The following is a 17744-nucleotide window of genomic DNA, read 5'->3' as shown; positions in this document are numbered from 1 at the left end:
TCCATCATATAGATGTATGTAGTATTATCATTTTTTTTCTATTTGACTATGTGCCCCATGAAGAATAAATTATATTTAGTTTATTTATTTCCTGTCCCCCTGGTATTCAATATTCATGTAAATAGGTAAGAAAGAATAAAAATGGCTAATGGAAGAGAGGAAGTGGAAAGGAAAGTTTTGTGTTAAATGTAGATAATTGATTCAATGTTGGAGATGTTGACTGGAAGGAACTGAGAGCCACCTACTGAAACAAGACATTCAGCAGCAAGCTTGCAATGCATTTTGGAGTTCATAGAGTTTTAGGGCCTAAATGGGAGGGGTAGATGAATATATAAACCAGATTCAGAATTTAGGTGACTCTCCAAACCAAGCTACATCAACACCATAGCATATGCTCAGAAGTAATTGAAGAGATTCATATATATTATTACACAGTTGAAATTGTAATATTAGTTTCTTTACTGCATCTCTGGTAATTGTGTAATTTATTTACTTCAGCCCAAACAATAATCTTAACTTTACATTTGTAATCCCTGAGGAATTTCACTTTCTGTTCTTTAAACTAACAGGAAGAGTTCTGCCACACACACACACACACACACACACACAGCTATAGTACAGTCCAGCTTTGATTAACATTGCAAATTTTCAAAAGACAAGAATGCTAGCCGTGGTGCAGCCAATTTGGAAAGCAGTATGGAGATTTCTTGGAAAGCTGGGAATGGAGCCACCATTTGACCCAGCTATTCCCCTTCTCGGTCTATTCCCTAAAGACCTAAAAAGAGCATGCTACAGGGACACTGCTACATCCATGTTCATAGCAGCACAATTCACAATAGCTAGACTGTGGAACCAACCTAGATGCCCTTCAGTGGATGAATGGATAAAAAAAATGTGGCATTTATACACAATGGAGTATTACTCTGCATTAAAAAATGACAAAATCATAGAATTTACAGGGAAATGGATGGCATTAGAGCAGATTATGCTAAGTGAAGCTAGCCAATCCCTAAAAAACAAATGCCAAATGTCTTCTTTGATATAAGGAGAGTAACTAAGAACAGAGTAGGGTCGAAGAGCATGAGAAGAAGATTAACATTAAACAGGGATGAGAGGTGGGAGGGAAAGGGAGAGAGAAGGGAAAATGCATGGAAATGGAAGGAGACCCTCAGAGTTATACAAAAGTACATACAAGAGGAAGTGAGGGGAAGGGGAAAAATAATATAAGGGGGACAAACGAATGTCAGTAGAGGGAGCAGAGAGAGAAGAGGGGAGGGGAGGGGAGGGGAGGGGAGGGGAGGGGAGGGGGGATAGTAGAGGATAGGAAAGGCAGCAGAATACAACAGACACTAGTATGGCAATATGTAAATCAATGGATGTGTAACTGATGTGATTCTGCAATCTGTATATGGGGTAAAAATGGGAGCTCATAACCCACTTGAATCAAATTGTGAAATATGATATATCAAGAACTATGTAATGTTTTGAACAGCCAACAATAAAAAATTTAAAAAAAAAGAATGCTAATACTTGAATTACATATTCTATTACAGCTATTTAAATTATGGCAACTAAAAATTGAAGTAGATAATACAAAGTTAATTTACACTAATTTCTGCCAACTTTTCTTGACAAAAATATATGAAGTTCACAGTTTATTCCAAAGAAGGTTTTTAACAGAGTCTCAAAAATGGTAGTGATGATAAAAAACAAAAACCAAACCAAAACAAAACAAAAAACTACAGGTATGTTATATTAGAGAAGAGTTAATCTATGAATACTTATCTTACATTCCTACATTTCCAAATTATTCTATTGTTAAACACTAAAAATCTATGTGCATAAATTCTCATGTTTGATAAGACAAACATGATGTATTATTATTCTCAATACTAGTGAGAAAACAGGCTGACAAAAGTTCATTAGACTGTAAACAGGGGCTGCGGATGTGGCTCAAGCTGTAGCGAGCTCGCCTGGCATGCGGGCGGCCTGGTTTCAATCCTCAGTACCACATAGAAACAAAGATGTTGTGTCCACCGAAAACTAAAAAATGAATATTAAAATTCTCTCTCTCTCTCTCTCTCTCTCTCTCTCTCTCTCTCTCTCTCCCCATCTCTCATTCTCTCTTTAAAAAAAAATTAAAAAAAACTGTAAAAGTTCACAAAGTCAATAAATCATGCAACTGATATAGAAACTGTTTTTAATTGTACATAAATAAACTTACAAGAGCCTTACAATCCTGCTAAAATACTTAGTTTAAAAACTTTTCCAAACTGTTTATGAAGAAAGATTTAAAAAACTTAACTCTATACAAATATAGAAATGTTCATTTTTCAGTGTCTAGTAAGCCCAAGCCTTTCTGAGCTTGTCACCCATTTATTCTGAAGAATTCTATGTACAATAGAACCCATAGGATAATGTTCAGGTTGAAAAAGAGGGTAGAAATTTTAAAACAAAACGAAACAAACAGAAAACACTGCTAAATATTCAAGACAATAATGCTGAGGTCTTCAAGTATCATGAATAAGAAGATTTGGGGCAAAATTGTAGTAAATTTTAATTTTAATATTAGAGTTTTAGTCAGGTTTCTATTGCTCTGACAAAATACCTAAGAAAAACAACTTAGAAGAGGAAATATTAATTATGGCTCACAGTTTCAGAGGTTTCCATGCATGGTCACTTGGTTCCCTTGTTTCTGGAAGTGTGGTGACGCAGAACATCATGGTGGAAGTGGTTGTGATAGAAATAAAGTCTCCTGGTGGCCAAGAAGCAGGGGCAGGGTGAGGGACAAGGCCAGTAGTGAGGGACAAGATGGACATGCCCTCAATGACTATATCTCCAAGATTTTCCACCTCCTCCCAACAGCTCTACCAATTGGGAACCAAACCTTCAACTCATGAACTTTGGGTGACAGGGTGTTTTAGTCACCTTTTTGTCACTCTGATCAAAAGACCTGATAAGAACAACTTAAACAAGAAAAAGTTTATTTCAGCTCATGCTTCCAGTGGTTTAGTCTATGGTTTGCCAACTCCACAGTTCTGGGCCCAAGGTGAGGCAGAACCTCACAGCAGAGGATGTGGCAGAGGGAAGTAGCTCAGGACTTAACAGCTGGGAAGCAAAGAGAGCTTTGCTCCCCAGGGCCAAAATACAAACCCAAAGACCTGCTTCCTCCAGCAACACCACATCTGTTTACAGTTACTATTCAGTTAATCCATATCAGTAGATTAATCCACAGATTAGGTCACACCTCTAATAATTGGATCACCTCACCTCTGAACATTCTTGCATTATCTTATGTAGGAGCTTTCGGGGAATATGGGGGCTGTGAATCTATTATCAGTTTGTTTGAGCCATATCGAGGGAGAGAGGCTGCTTTTCTGAGAACTCTAGGTAAAATTCCACTGCTTCAAGACTGCTCAGATTATGCTGACACCCTGCCCATTGACTCCGTCAGCCCTAGCTTCAAACAGAGAATCCTGGAAGTGGTGGAGGTGAGTGTAACCTGCTAAGCCCCAACCAAGTTGTCTTTGCAATCTTCTTCCTGCCTTCCTCAGGAAGTCCTTCAATAGGAATCCCATTGTTGTTTCCACCCCATTTAAATAAAGCACTTAGGCTCCATTTTATTGTTAGATCCAGTCTCCCTCAGAGCTGGATCATCCTGCCATTCCCCCACTTTTCACTTATTTTTGTGTCTTGATATTCTTAAATTTCTCATATCTTTAATATTTGTAATCTGACTCAGCCCCCTAGTTCAGGGAAAGTGAGTAAACATCACACAGGTCCTGATAGGGGCATACCATATATCCAGACAATTATAACATAACATATATCTAGACATTTTAAAACCTAAACTATTATAGTATGCAAGGTGGCTTAGGGTTGAAAGAAATCCAGATGAGAGTGGGGTGACTGAATTTTTCTTTTGAAATAAATGGTTCTTGGCCAATAGAATGCATTTATAAATGGTTTGGCATGTGGTTTACTGAGATTATATATGAAGTGGGAAGAGGTGTAGATGGGATAGCTAACTTACTATTTGTTAGGCATAAATAGATTATTAGCCAGTTCGACTAATTCTGGATCCCTTTGAAGATTCTAAAATCTAATCATTATCTTATTTTTGTAATAGATATCTGCTGAACATGACACAGTGAAACAATAACTTCAAACTGTCAGAGACACAATTGCATATAAGCTATGGGCTCACCACTTAATGAGAATCACCTTATATGTAGTGAAGAGTAGATAAATGTGAGCCCAAACTATCATAAGATGAGAAGCATAAAAGTACACATGAATGATATAATCCAACTTTCTTTAATTTTTTTGGAAGAACAGGGTATTGGTTAGAATGGCTTCTTCTAGCTATCAGAAGATTATACTAGTTCTAGGCTTTGGAGACAGATATGGAGTGTTAAAGTAGCAAGGCAAAAAGCAAAGCCTAGCAGGGTATGATGGCACACACCTGTAATCCCAGTAGCTTTGGAGGCTGAGGCAGGAGGATTGTGAGTTCAAAGGCAGCCTCAATAACAGTGAGGTGCTAAGCTACTCAGTGAGACCCTGTCTCTAAATAAAACACAAAATAAGGCTGGGGATGTGGTCAGTGGTCAAGTACCTCTGCATTCAATCCCTGTATCCACTACCCTGCCACCTCCCCAAAAAGAGCAAAGGGTAGAATTTAAAAGTACATAAGCTATTCAATAATGATGAATGGATGAATTTGAGAGGATTCTAAGGACTGTATTGAAAATACATGTTGAAGTCACATTCGAAGGTCATTAAGGACCACATTAAAGCATTTAGCCTTGAGGTAGAAAGCATGGTTATTTGAGGAAAAAGTAAAGCATGATAAGAGTTATGCATTAAGAAGAATGGTCTGCAAGCAGAAATAGAAATTGGGTTGAAACAGAGGGAGTGCAGAAAGTGGGGCAAACACCTCACAGCATCGCACTACAGAACTTAAGGTAAGAAGTAATACATCAGAGCTTTCCCTCTAGACTCTATTCTGAACTTCTTTTTGCTTAATCACCGAGCTATCATCACATCTTCCTAGGAGCTGCCTTTTCTTAAAAGGGATACATAATAACTCTACCATTTAATGTAGAGGCTCTCATCCTTGAGTGTGTACAAGGATCTGAAGATCCTTTCAAATAGGTATATACAGGATGTCACCTTCAGAAATTCACATAGGGAGTTCTAGGATAGGACTCATGGAGGTGTCACTAATTCCCCAAGCAACTTGTTGTAGCTGACCCATGAAAATCATAACCTGAAAAAAAATGATTTAAGAGTTATAAAACAATTTTTCTCTACTATATTTTCTCTGTAAGATATGGTCCAAAAATAACTAATTGCAAATGTTGTCTCATTGAACTTTGGACCTTTTCTATTTATGATAGTCAGCTTTGCATTTCTTTAACCTGAGCTCTTTCAAGTTTTATACTTGAGATAATAAACTTATAAAATGTTCTATTTCGCTCCGCACTCTTGGAGTTTCCAATCCACGAACAGTTGGCTCCATAGTTTTGGGCCTATGCAAGAGAGCATATCATGGCAGAAGCATGTAGCAGAGCAAAACTGTTCATCTTATGGCTAGTAAGTAAAAGAGAGGGAGACAGAGGAAAGGACTGGAGCCTCATTATTCCATTCAAAGGGCACTTACCCTAAAGACTTAAAGACCTCTTCCTAGACCCCATGTCTTAAAGGACTTACTCTCAATAGAGCAATACTAGAGACCAAATAAACCTTTGGGTAGCACTTAAGATCCAAATTATAGAACTATTTAAAAGTATTGATTGTAAATGAACAAATTATTAAATCAACCATCTCATGTCATAAATAAGAAAATATTCATAAATTGAAAAGGCTTAGTACGACATGTAACTCATTTTCCTTAAAGAAGAATTTGCTTGTTCTGCATGGAGATCTAGATTTTCATGTCATATTTGTCTCCTTTCATCATTCTTCTCAGGAACACAAAATTATTCAGATTTCATGTAAGACTTGGAAATAGACCATGTTCACTTGCCAATGAATCCACTGAATGCTTTCTGTAAATTTAAAATAAAGCTAACAAGAAATGCCACCCCTTACGCTATTGAATCTTGGCTTCCTACACTTAATCACAAAACACACATGTGATGGAAATTCTCAGTGTTCGGGCCAGAACCCCTTGGTTTCTGGGTACTTAGCTTCCTTCAGCTCACATCTTCAACTTGTTTGGGAGGAAAGTCCTTGGATGATCAGAGACCTCTTGCCTACAAACATGAGGAACCACAGGTGCCAGGGCATTTACATTCTTCTAGGATAGTTCTTAGCCAATGACTGACTCATACGAAGTTAAGAAAACCCAGACCCCTCACTAAAATTGGGAAAAACTTTGAGTGCTGATCTGCACTTTAGGACTTCCATGTGGGATCAGACTAAGACGAGATGTTGCCTATAATCTCACCTGGTTGGCTTCCTTCCATTTCATACCCTGTTTTCTCCATTATATGTTTCTCCTGAGAACACATCCTTGGTGAATGACATGTAGAAAGGTCCCTGACTTTACATCTGTGGGTAAGGATTTATTAATGAAGTTTAAATTGGGAAGTCCTATTATTCCATCCGCCTAACTCTAGATTGCTTTCACCAGACCCCAAATCCTCACATTATTTACTCCTATGATTTAATACTAAAGATAGATTTGATGGAAATGCAACATGTTGCCAGTTAAAGATGAAAATACTTTGATATTTTTTTTATTTGTCAGTTTCATCATATAATTATCTCAGAAGAGTCACAACTGAGAACAGGCTCATATTTGAGAGGTGTCCAGGAAAGTCTGGCAATGCTGACAAGTTTGTCTGCAAATTTCCTTTTTTCAAAATCGATCAAACTCAATGGCTTTAGATATGCCTCTTCAACACTTAGGAGAAGATCTGTTAGATATAAATCCTAAAGAAACCATTTGGTTTTATCCATTCATCTACTGAAGGGCATCTAGATTGGTTCCACAGTTTAGCTATTGTGAATTGTGCTGCTATAAACATTGATGTGGCTGTGTCCCTGTAGTATGCTGTTTTTAAGTCCTTTGGGTATAGACCGAGGAGAGGGATAGCTGGGTCAAATGGTGGTTCCATTCCCAGTTTTCAAAGGAATCTTCATATTGCTTTCCATCTTGGCTGCACCAATTTGCAGTCTCAATAGCAGTGTATGAGTGTACCTTTTTCCCCACATTCTCACCAACACTTACTGTTATTTGTTTTCATAATAACTACCATTTTAACAGGAGTGAGATGAAATCTTTTTTTTTTTACAAGCAGGCCATTAATCAATTTATTCAAAGTTATATATTTATATGTGTTTGCATAATTTTTAATTTATAGTTTTTTGATTAGTAAGATGAAATCTTAGAGTAGTTTTGATTTGCATTTCTCTAATGGATTAAAAAAGTGTGGCATATATACACATGGAATATTACTCAGCAATAAAAGAGAATAATATCAGGGCATTTGCAGGTAAATGGATGGAGTTGGAGAAGATAATGCTTAGTGAAGTTAGCCAATCCCAAAAAAACAAATGCCAAATGTTTTCTCTGATATAAGGTGACTGACTCATAGTAGGGTAGGGAGCATGAGAGGACCAGATGGACTCTAGATAAGGGCGAGGGGTAGGAGCAGAAGGGAGGGGACAAGGGGTTAGCAATGATGCTGGAATGTGATAGGAATCATTATCCAAAGTACATGTATGAAGACATGAATTGGTGTGAACATACTCAATATACAACCAGAGATATGAAAAATTGTGCTGTATATGTATAATATGAGTTTTAATGCATTTCACTGTCATTTATTATTTTAAAAATCAATTAAAAACCTCATTTGATATTAGTGATCAAAATCTACTTAAATTAAGCTCTATCCATGGTATAAATGCATTTCTTAGGCAATTGATCAAATAATTATAAATATCTAAATATATATGATCAATGCAAGTCTTTTAAAAACTAAGCAATTTTTCATTATATGTCTTGATTTTCATTCAAGTCTTTTCCCAACTACAATCACTTTTCTGGATCTTCCAAGGATCTTATTTGAGCGAAGGTTGGAATTGATCCCTTTCCTTACAAATGCCTCCTAAGTGTGCTGAAATCTATTGCCTACCAATGTTTGTCTATTTACTTTACCATTTCTTTCTAATTCCTATGCCTTTCTTGGATGTTGACTTTCTGGAATTGTACTGCCATCCTGTGATTGATATGACTGCTGATGCTTTCCTGGATTCACTTGTCACCATGACCCAAATACATATCCAAATAAAGACTCCCATGCCATCTACCCACTAGTATGGGATTAGAGGTCTAATCTCCTTGTCTCTGCACCTGATAATTCTGGCTCCATTCTCCAGAACTGTAATCTCCAATCAGATAATTCCTCTATGGCTTACAGCTCAAGACCAGTGCTTCCTGAAGTGAGATCTGTGGAAAGCTGGTAGTTGAAGATAATTATAGGTATTATGTGAAAACAAAATTTTGGGTAAAGGATCTCAATATAAAATATATTTGAGAAATGTCAATTTAAACTATTTGGAGGCCAACTCTTTTAGTCTCCATATCCCAGATATGCCTGAAACCCCGCAGTAAACACAAGCAAGGATCACACTGGAACATGCCAACCAAAAATAGGTGTTTAAACATGAAAACAGAAATATTGAAACATGGAATTCTCATTCTTGCTACATGTTTCTAAAACTTAATATATTACATTAAATTTTCATTTGAAAATTTCTGAATTACATGAGCAATTCAAAGCAGCTTTCACATTTACAAATAAAAGTCTCCTTTCTTGGACATAGAGAAACTGAAATCTCTTACAGGAATTTTGGATTTTTCTATTTCCCTTTATAATTCCAACAGTCTTTTTTTGTGTTTAAAGCTCTGTTGTTAGATTCATAAAAATTTATTTTATTTTTTTTTTAATTTTTTATTGTGGGTTGTTCAAAACATTACAAATTTCTTGACATATCATATTCCACACTTTGATTCAAGTGGGTTATGAACTCCCACCTTCACCCCATACAAAGATTGCAGAATCAAATCAGTTACACATCCATTGATTTACATATTGCCATACTAGTGTCTGTTGTGCTCCGCTGCCTTACCCATCCTCCCCCCTCCCCCCTCCCCACCACTCCCCTCCCCTCCCATCCTCTCTCTCTACCCCCTCCACTGTATAACCCTGAGGGTCTCCTTCCATTACCATGCAATTTCCCTTCTCTCTCCCTTTCCCTCCCACCTCTCATCCCTGTTAAATGATAATCTTCTTCTCCTGCTCTTCGTCCCTACTCTGATCTTAGTTACTCTCCTTATATCAAAGAAGACATTTGGCATTTGTTTTTTAGGGATTGGCTAGCTTCACTTAGCATAATCTGCTCTAATGCCATCCATTTCCCTGTAAATTCTATGATTTTGTCATTTTTTAATGCAGAGTAATACTCCATTGTGTATAAATGCCACATTTTTTTTATCCATTCGTCTATTGAAGGGCATCTGGGTTGGTTCCACAGTCTTGCTATTGTGAACTGTGCTGCTATGAACATCGATGTAGCAGTGTCCCTGTAGCATGCTCTTTTTAGGTCTTTAGGGAATAGACCAAGAAGGGGAATAGCTGGGTCAAATGGTGGCTCCATTCCCAGCTTTCCAAGAAATCTCCATACTGCTTTCCAAATTGGCTGCACCAATTTGCAGGCCCACGAGCAATGAACAAGTGTACCCTTTTCCCCACATCCTCGCCAGCACTTGTTGTTGTTTGACTTCATAATGGCTGCCAATCTTACTGGAGTGAGATGGTATCTTAGGGTGGTTTTGATTTGCATTTCTCTGACTGCTAGAGATGGTGAGCATTTTTTCATGTACTTGTTGATTGACTGTATGTCCTCCTCTAAGAAGTGTCTGTTCAGGTCCTTGGCCCATTTGTTGATTGGGTTGTTTGTTCTCTTATTGTCTAATTTTTTGAGTTCTTTGTATACTCTGGATATTAGGGCTCTATCTGAAGTGTGAGGAGTAAAGATTTGTTCCCAGGGTGTCGGCTCCCTATTTACCTCTCTTATTGTTTCTTTTGCTGAGAAAAAACTTTTTAGCTCGAGTAAGTCCCATTTGTTGATTCTAGTTATTAACTTTTGTGCTATGGGTGTCCTATTGAGGAATTTGGAGCCCGACCCCACCGACTGTAGATCGTAGCCAACTTTTTCTTCTATCAGACGGCGCATCTCTGATTTGATATCAAGCTCCTTGATCCATTTTGAATTCACTTTTGTGCATGGTGAGAGAAAGGGATTCAGTTTCATTTAGTTGCATATGGATTTCCAGTTTTCCCAGCACCATTTGTTGAAGATGCTATCCTTCCTCCATTGCATGCTTTTAGCCCCTTTATCAAATATAAGATAGTTGTAGTTTTGTGGATTGGTTTCTGTGTCCTCTATTCTGTACCATTGGTCCACCCGCCTGTTTTGGTACCAGTACCATGCTGTTTTTGTTACTATTGCTCTGTAGTATAGTTTGAAGTCTGGTATCGCTATACCGCCTGATTCACACTTCCTGCTTAGCATTATTTTTGCTATTCTGGGTCTTTTATTTTTCCATATGAATTTCATGATTGCTTTCTCTATTTCTACAAGAAATGCCATTGGGATTTTGATTGGCATTGCATTAAACCTATAGAGAACTTTTGGTAATATCGCCATTTTGATGATGTTAGTTCTGCCTATCCAAGAACAGGGTATATTTTTCCATCTTCTAAGATCTTCTTCTATTTCTCTCTTTAGGATTCTGTAGTTTTCATTGTATAAGTCTTTCACCTCTTTTGTTAGGTTGATTCCCAAGTATTTTATTTTTTTTGAAGATATTGTGAATGGAGTGGTTGTCCTCATTTCCATTTCAGAGGATTTGTCGCTGATATACAGGAATGCCTTTGATTTATGCATGTTGATTTTATATCCTGCCACTTTGCTGAATTCATTTATTAGCTCTAATGGTTTCTTTGTAGACCCTTTTGGGTCTGCTAGATATAGAATCATATCATCTGCAAATAGTGATAATTTAAGTTCTTCTTTTCCTATTTTTATGCCTTTAATTTCTTTCGTCTGTCTAATTGCTCTGGCCAGTGTTTCGAGAACTATGTTGAACAGAAGTGGAGAGAGAGGGCATCCCTGTCTTGTTCCAGATTTTAGAGGGAATGCCTTCAGTTTTTCTCCATTCAGAATGATGGTAGCCTGAGGCTTAGCATAGATTGCTTTTAAAATGTTGAGGTATGTTCCTGTTATCCCTAGTTTTTCTAGAGTTTTGAACATAAAGGGATGCTGTACTTTATCGAATGCTTTTTCCGCATCTATCGAGATGATCATATGGTTCTTATTTTTAAGTCTATTGATGTGGTGAATAACATTTATTGATTTCCGTATATTGAACCAGCCTTGCATCCCAGGGATGAATCCTACTTGATCATGGTGTACAATTTTTTTGATATGTTTTTGTATCCGATTCGCCAGAATTTTATTGAGGATTTTTGCATCTAGGTTCATTAGAGATATTGGTCTGCAGTTTTCTTTCTTTGAAGTGTCTTTGTCTGGTTTAGGTATCAGGGTGATGTTGGCCTCATAGAATGAATTTGGAAGTTCTCCCTCCTTTTCTATTTCCTGAAGTAGCTTGAAAAGTATTGGTATTAGTTCTTCTTTAAAGGTTTTGTAAAATTCTGCTGTATACCCATCTGGACCTGGGCTTTTCTTAGTTGGTAGTCTTTTTATGGTTTCTTCTATTTCCTCAATTGATATTGGTCTGTTTAGGTTTTCTATATCCTCCTGACTCAATCTGGACAGATCATATGACTTAAGAAATTTATCTATGCCTTCACTATCTTCTAATTTATTGGAGTATAAGGATTCAAAATAGTTTTTGATTATCTTCTGTATTTCTGAAGTGTCTGTTGTGATATTGCCTTTTTCATCCCGTATGCTAGTAATTTGAGTTCTCTCTCTTCTTCTCTTCGCTAGCATGGCTAAGGGTCTGTCGATTTTGTTTATTTTTTCAAAGAACCAACTTTTAGTTTTGTCAATTTTTTCAATTGTTTCTTTTGTTTCGATTTCATTAATTTCAGCTCTGATTTTAATTATTTCTTGCCTTCTACTTCTTTTGCTGTTGTTTTGCTCTTCTTTTTCAAGGATTTTGAGATGAAGTATGAGATCATTTATTTGTTGGTTTTTTCTTTTTTTAAGGAATGAACTCCAAGCAATGAATTTTCCTCTTAGAACTGCTTTCAATGTGTCCCATAGATTCCGATATGTTGTGTCTGTGTTTTCATTTATCTCTAAGAATTTTTTAATTTCCTCCTTGATGTCTTCTATAACCCATTGATCATTCAGTAACCTATTGTTCATTCTCCAAGTGATGTATGCTTTTTCCTTCCTTCTTTTATCGTTGATTTTCAGTTTCATTCCATTATGATCAGATAAGATGCATGGTATTATCTGTACTCCTTTATATTGTCTAAGAGTTGCCCCGTGACATAATATATGATCTATTTTTGAGAAGGATCCATGTGCTGCTGAGAAAAAAGTGTATCTGCTTGATGTTGGGTGGTATACTCTATATATGTCAATTAGGTCTAGGTTATTAATTGTATTATTGAGTTCTATAGTTTCCTTATTCAACTTTTGTTTGGAAGATCTGTCCAGTGGCGAGAGAGGTGTGTTAAAGTCTCCCATGATAATGGTATGGTGGTCTATTAGACTCTTGAACTTGAGAAGAGTTTGTTTGACGAACATAGCTGCACCATTGTTTGGGGCATAAATATTTATGATTGTTATGTCTTGTTGGTGTATGGTTCCCTTAAGCAGTATGTAGTGTCCCTCTTTATCCCTTTTGATTAACTTTGGCTTGAAATCTATTTTATTTGATATGAGTATGGACACTCCTGATTGTTTCCGAAGTCCATATGAGTGATATGATTTCTCCCAACCTTTCACCTTCAACCTATGTATATCTTTTCCTATCAAATGCGTCTCCTGTAGGCAGCATATTGTTGGGTCTTGTTTTGTGATCCATTCTACTAGCCTGTGTCTCTTAATTGGTGAGTTTAAGCCATTAACATTTAGGGTTATTATTGAGATATGGGTTGTTCTTCCAGCCATATTTGTTTATTTCTGTTACTAAACATGGTTTGTTTTCCTCTTTGATTATTTTCCCCCACTTTTCTGTCCTACCTCCCACTGTTGGTTTTCATTGTTATTTTCCATTTCCTCTTCCTGTAATGTTTTGCCGAGGATGTTTTGAAGAGATGGTTTTCTAGCTGCGAATTCTTTAAACTTTTGTTTATCGTGGAAGGTTTTAATTTCATCTTCCATCCTGAAGCTTAATTTCGCTGGATACACAATTCTTGGTTGGAACCCATTTTTTTTCAGTGTTTGAAATATGTTATTCCAGGATCTTCTAGCTTTCAGAGTCTGTGTTGAAAGATCAGCTGTTATCCTGATTGGCTTACCCCTAAATGTAATCTGCTTCCTTTCTCTTGTAGCTTTTAAAATTCTCTCCTTATTCTGTATGTTGGGCATCTTCATTATAATGTGTCTAGGTGTGGATCTCTTATGATTTTGCACATTCGGCATTCTGTAGGCTTCTAGGATTTGGGATTCTGTCTCATTCTTCAAGTCTGGGAAGTTTTCTCCTATTATTTCATTGAATAGACTGCTCATTCCTTTGGTTTGGAGCTCTGTACCTTCCTGTATCCCAATGACTCTTAAGTTTGGTCTCTTAATGTTATCCCATATTTCTTGGATGTTCTGCTCATGGTTTCTTAACAGTCTTGCTGAGCTGTCTATGTTCTTTTCCAGTTGAAATACTTTGTCTTCATTGTCTGACGTTCTATCTTCTAAGTGTTCTACTCTGCTGGTAGTATTCTCCATTGAGTTTTTAAGTTGGTTTATTGCTTCCTGCATTTCTAGGATTTCTGTTTGTTTGTTTTTTATAACCTCTATCTCCCTGTATAGTTGATCCTTTGCTTCCTGGATTTGTTTGCGTAATTCATTGTCGAAGTGACCTTTCATTGTCTGATTTTGCTGTTTAATGTCTTCCTTGATACTCCAGATCATCTGAAGCATGTATATCCTGAATTCTTTATCTGACATTCCATCTGCTGCAGCTGTTACCTCTTCTAAAGTTGCGTTGACTTGCATTGCTTGTGGTCCTTTCTTTCCTTGTCTTTTCATACTGCTTGCGTATCTTTCCTGTGGGGTGTCATGACTACCCCGCCTGCAGGACGCTGGGCCTGTTCCTGGCACGGGCGGCGACTCTGCTCTGACCCTACTCCAATTAGGGTGGTGTGTGTACCACGCTGGCAGGCTCCTGGGCCTGATCCGCTGGTCTGTCGCAGGTCTGCCTACCTTGGAGGCGCGGGCGGCGGATCTGCCCTGCCCCTCCTACCACGCCTGCGGACCCCTGGGCCTGATCTGCAGGTTGGTCACAGGTCTGCTCACCCTGCGGGCACGGGTGGCGGTTCCGCTCCGCCCCCACTCCAATTGGGGTCACGTGGCCACCACACCGGCAGGGCCTGATCCAGGCGTGGGAGAAGGATCTGCTCTGCCCCTACTCCAGTTGGGGTGACGTGTGTACCACACTGGCAGGCCACTGGGCCTGACCCGCCAGGCTGTCACAGGTCTGTTTACCTTGCAAGCGCGAATGGTGGCTCTGCCCTGCCCCTCCTACCACGCCCATGTACCACTGGGTCGCGGGTCTGCCCACCTTGCGGGTGCGGGTGGTGGCTCCGCTCCGCCCCCTCTCCAATTGGGGTCACGCGGTCACCACGCTGGCGAGCCGCTGGGCCTGCTCCGGGCGCTGGCGGCGGCCCGTCTCCTCCCCTCTGGCTCGACGACAAATTGAGGAGACTCGGGTGTCTGTGCCTCACCCCCACTACCAGGAGACCAACTGTTTATGTTGCCGCTGGTATTGATGAAGTTCTCTCCTCCGCCGCTTTCTGATGACATCAGATCTCTGCCATGTTGGTATCCTATGCGAATGGCAGCATTTCGTTCCCCTTGCCGGGCAACCAAAGCAACGGGTGAGTCCTGACTGGCCCTCAGCAGGACCCGGACCGAGAAGCAGTTTCTACGGGCTCCTAGCCCCGGGCCAGGGAAGTTCCGGGAGCCAGAACTCGGCTGCTCCGTGCTCGGTGTAAGCTCCTATAAGTGTAGGCTCCAAGAAGCAGTCCCCACGAGCTCAGTTCCTGGAGCCGGAATTCGGCCGCTTAGTGCTTGGTGTATGCTCTGATAGGAGCAGGGTCCAAGAAGCAGCCTCCGCAGGCTCCGCAGCCCTGGGCCAGGGCGGTTCCGGGACGGTTCCGGGAGCCAGAACTCGGCCGCCCCGTGCTCGGTGTTCGCTCCGATAAGATCAGGTTCTAAGAAGCACCCAGGCACTGAACCCTAGCAATCTGTCTGCAAGCCGCAGGCGAATTGCAGCCTGAAATTACCTGTTCTATGGCTGAATGAGCTGCGGTCAGTCGAAAACAGGGATGGTGACGTCAGCTTTCCAACATGGTGGCTGTTGGCCTCCTCTGTGGTCTGACCGGTGTGGAGAACCGAGATGGACCGCTTCCTTCCCCCGTCTTGAACCCAGAATTCAGCCCTGAGTACGGTGCTTGCACGGCTGGCAGAAACTGCAGCGCTGTATCCCTGCGTCGCTATCTCCTCGTTTCCCAGTGCGCGCTGCAGACTCTAGCCGCAGGGCGATTTGCTGAATAAGCACTGTTACCCTCCGTGCGACAAACCTCTCGCGTTTGAGTCCCTGTAGCCGATCCTCGTGCGATGGAAATCCTTCCTCCAGGTTCCGGAGCACCCCACTATTGCTGGAAATTCCTAACAAGATATCCTTTAGCCGTCCTGACTTGTCATACTCCCACACAGTGAAGCAGCACACGGGGGCAATGCACTCCCCTCGCCGCCATCTTCCCCAATAGATTCATAAAAATTTAGTATTATTATTTTCTCTTGATAAATTTGTTGTTACATTATGAAGTGACTCTACTTATCCAGATAATACACTGTTTAGAAATCTAATTTACACAAATGTAGTAATCCAGATTTATTTTGATAAATATCTATATGCATATGTTTTTACCATCCTTTTTTTTGCATCTATGTTTGCATTTATTTTAAGAGGCTTCTTTTAAACAGAAAATGGTTCACCATTTTAATTTTATCCAATCTGACAATATCAGTTTTTAATTTGGCATATACAACACTAAAGTTTAATGTTATTTCTGGTATGACTGACTTCACATCTATCATCTTGCTATTTGAATGTTATTTATCTTATTTGTTCTTTGTTCCTTTTTCCTTTTTTAAAATTTTTTCTGTGTTGATTTGGGCTTTTAAAAGATAATGCCATTTTATCATCTATGTTGACTTTTAAGTAACTACTTTTTATTTTGTTATTTTAGTTGTTCCATAATCTGTGATAAATATCTTGAAATTATCACATTCTGCCATCAAAGGAGAAGCAAGTTCACATGTAGTTTAATGACCCACAGTGTAGTTCCTTTACACTCTGATGGGATTTGTGGCTGCTTCTGTCACATATTTTAATTCCATAAGTTTTTTTTTAACAACTGACAGCAGAATGTACTACAATTCTTATTACACATATAGAGCACAGTTTTTCATATCTTTGTATAAAGTATGTTCACACCAATTCATGTCTTTATACATGTACTTTTTTGCATTACAATTCTTATTACACATATATCCCACAATTTTTCATATATCTGGTTATATGTAAAGTAGGTTGATGTCCAATTAAAGTCATGTACTTTGAATAACGATGTCCATCACATTCCACCATCCTTGCTAATCCCCTACCTTCTCCCTTTCCCTCCCTCCCCTCTTCCCTATCTAGAATTCATCTATTCCACAAGTTTTATATACCACACATTACACTACTAATATTTTTGGTTATACACAATCTATAAAATTTTAAGTAAAAAGTCCTTTCTATTTAGACATGAACTTATTGTTTCCAGTGTGAATTCATCTATTTTTATTCCTATAATAAACTACCTGAGGCTGAATACTTACAAATAAAAGATGTTTATTTAGCTCAGAGTTCTGGAAGTTGTGAAAATCCAAGATGGGGTGGCCCCAACCCATTGGTTCAGGCTCTGATTAGGGCTAAATAGAATATGGCCTCATTGGGAGACTGTGGGAGCAAGAAGTTGCACAGTAAAACAGGAAACCAGAATAGGGGAGGGGCAGTCTTACAATCTCACACTAGGTTCCAAACCTTAAGAGTCCCACCATTTCTCAACATTGCTACTGGGGAGCAAGTTCCCCTATATATGAACCTCTGGTAGAAAAAAAAATCATATCCAAATCAAAGCACAGTGGTCTTTGTGTACATAGCTTTCTTGGTGTTATGTTTCTATGGTTAAAGAACTTTCTTTCACAATCCTTGCAAAATTAGGTAGCTCTTGATGAACTCATTCAGGCTGTGTACTTCAGAAATACTGTCACATCTTTATTTATGTAAGATGTTTGTAAGATATCAGAAATCTATTTCAATCCTCTTCTGAATTTTTTGTGAACATAATGAAACTTTCCTCTGGCTACTTTTAAGATTTTTCTCCTCATCACTGATTTTAACCAATGCTGTTATGACATATTTGATATAGTTTCTTGTAATAGGGCTTATCATGCTTTTGGATTTGCAGTATGGACTTTTT

This window comes from Marmota monax, unplaced genomic scaffold (genome assembly GCF_021218885.2).
Source record: "Marmota monax isolate L192 unplaced genomic scaffold, Marmota_monax_Labrador192_F-V1.1 WCK01_AAM20220418_F8-fsc00031, whole genome shotgun sequence".
NCBI classification, from domain to species: Eukaryota; Metazoa; Chordata; class Mammalia; order Rodentia; family Sciuridae; genus Marmota; species Marmota monax.
Note: the sequence above shows the minus strand (reverse complement) of the source record.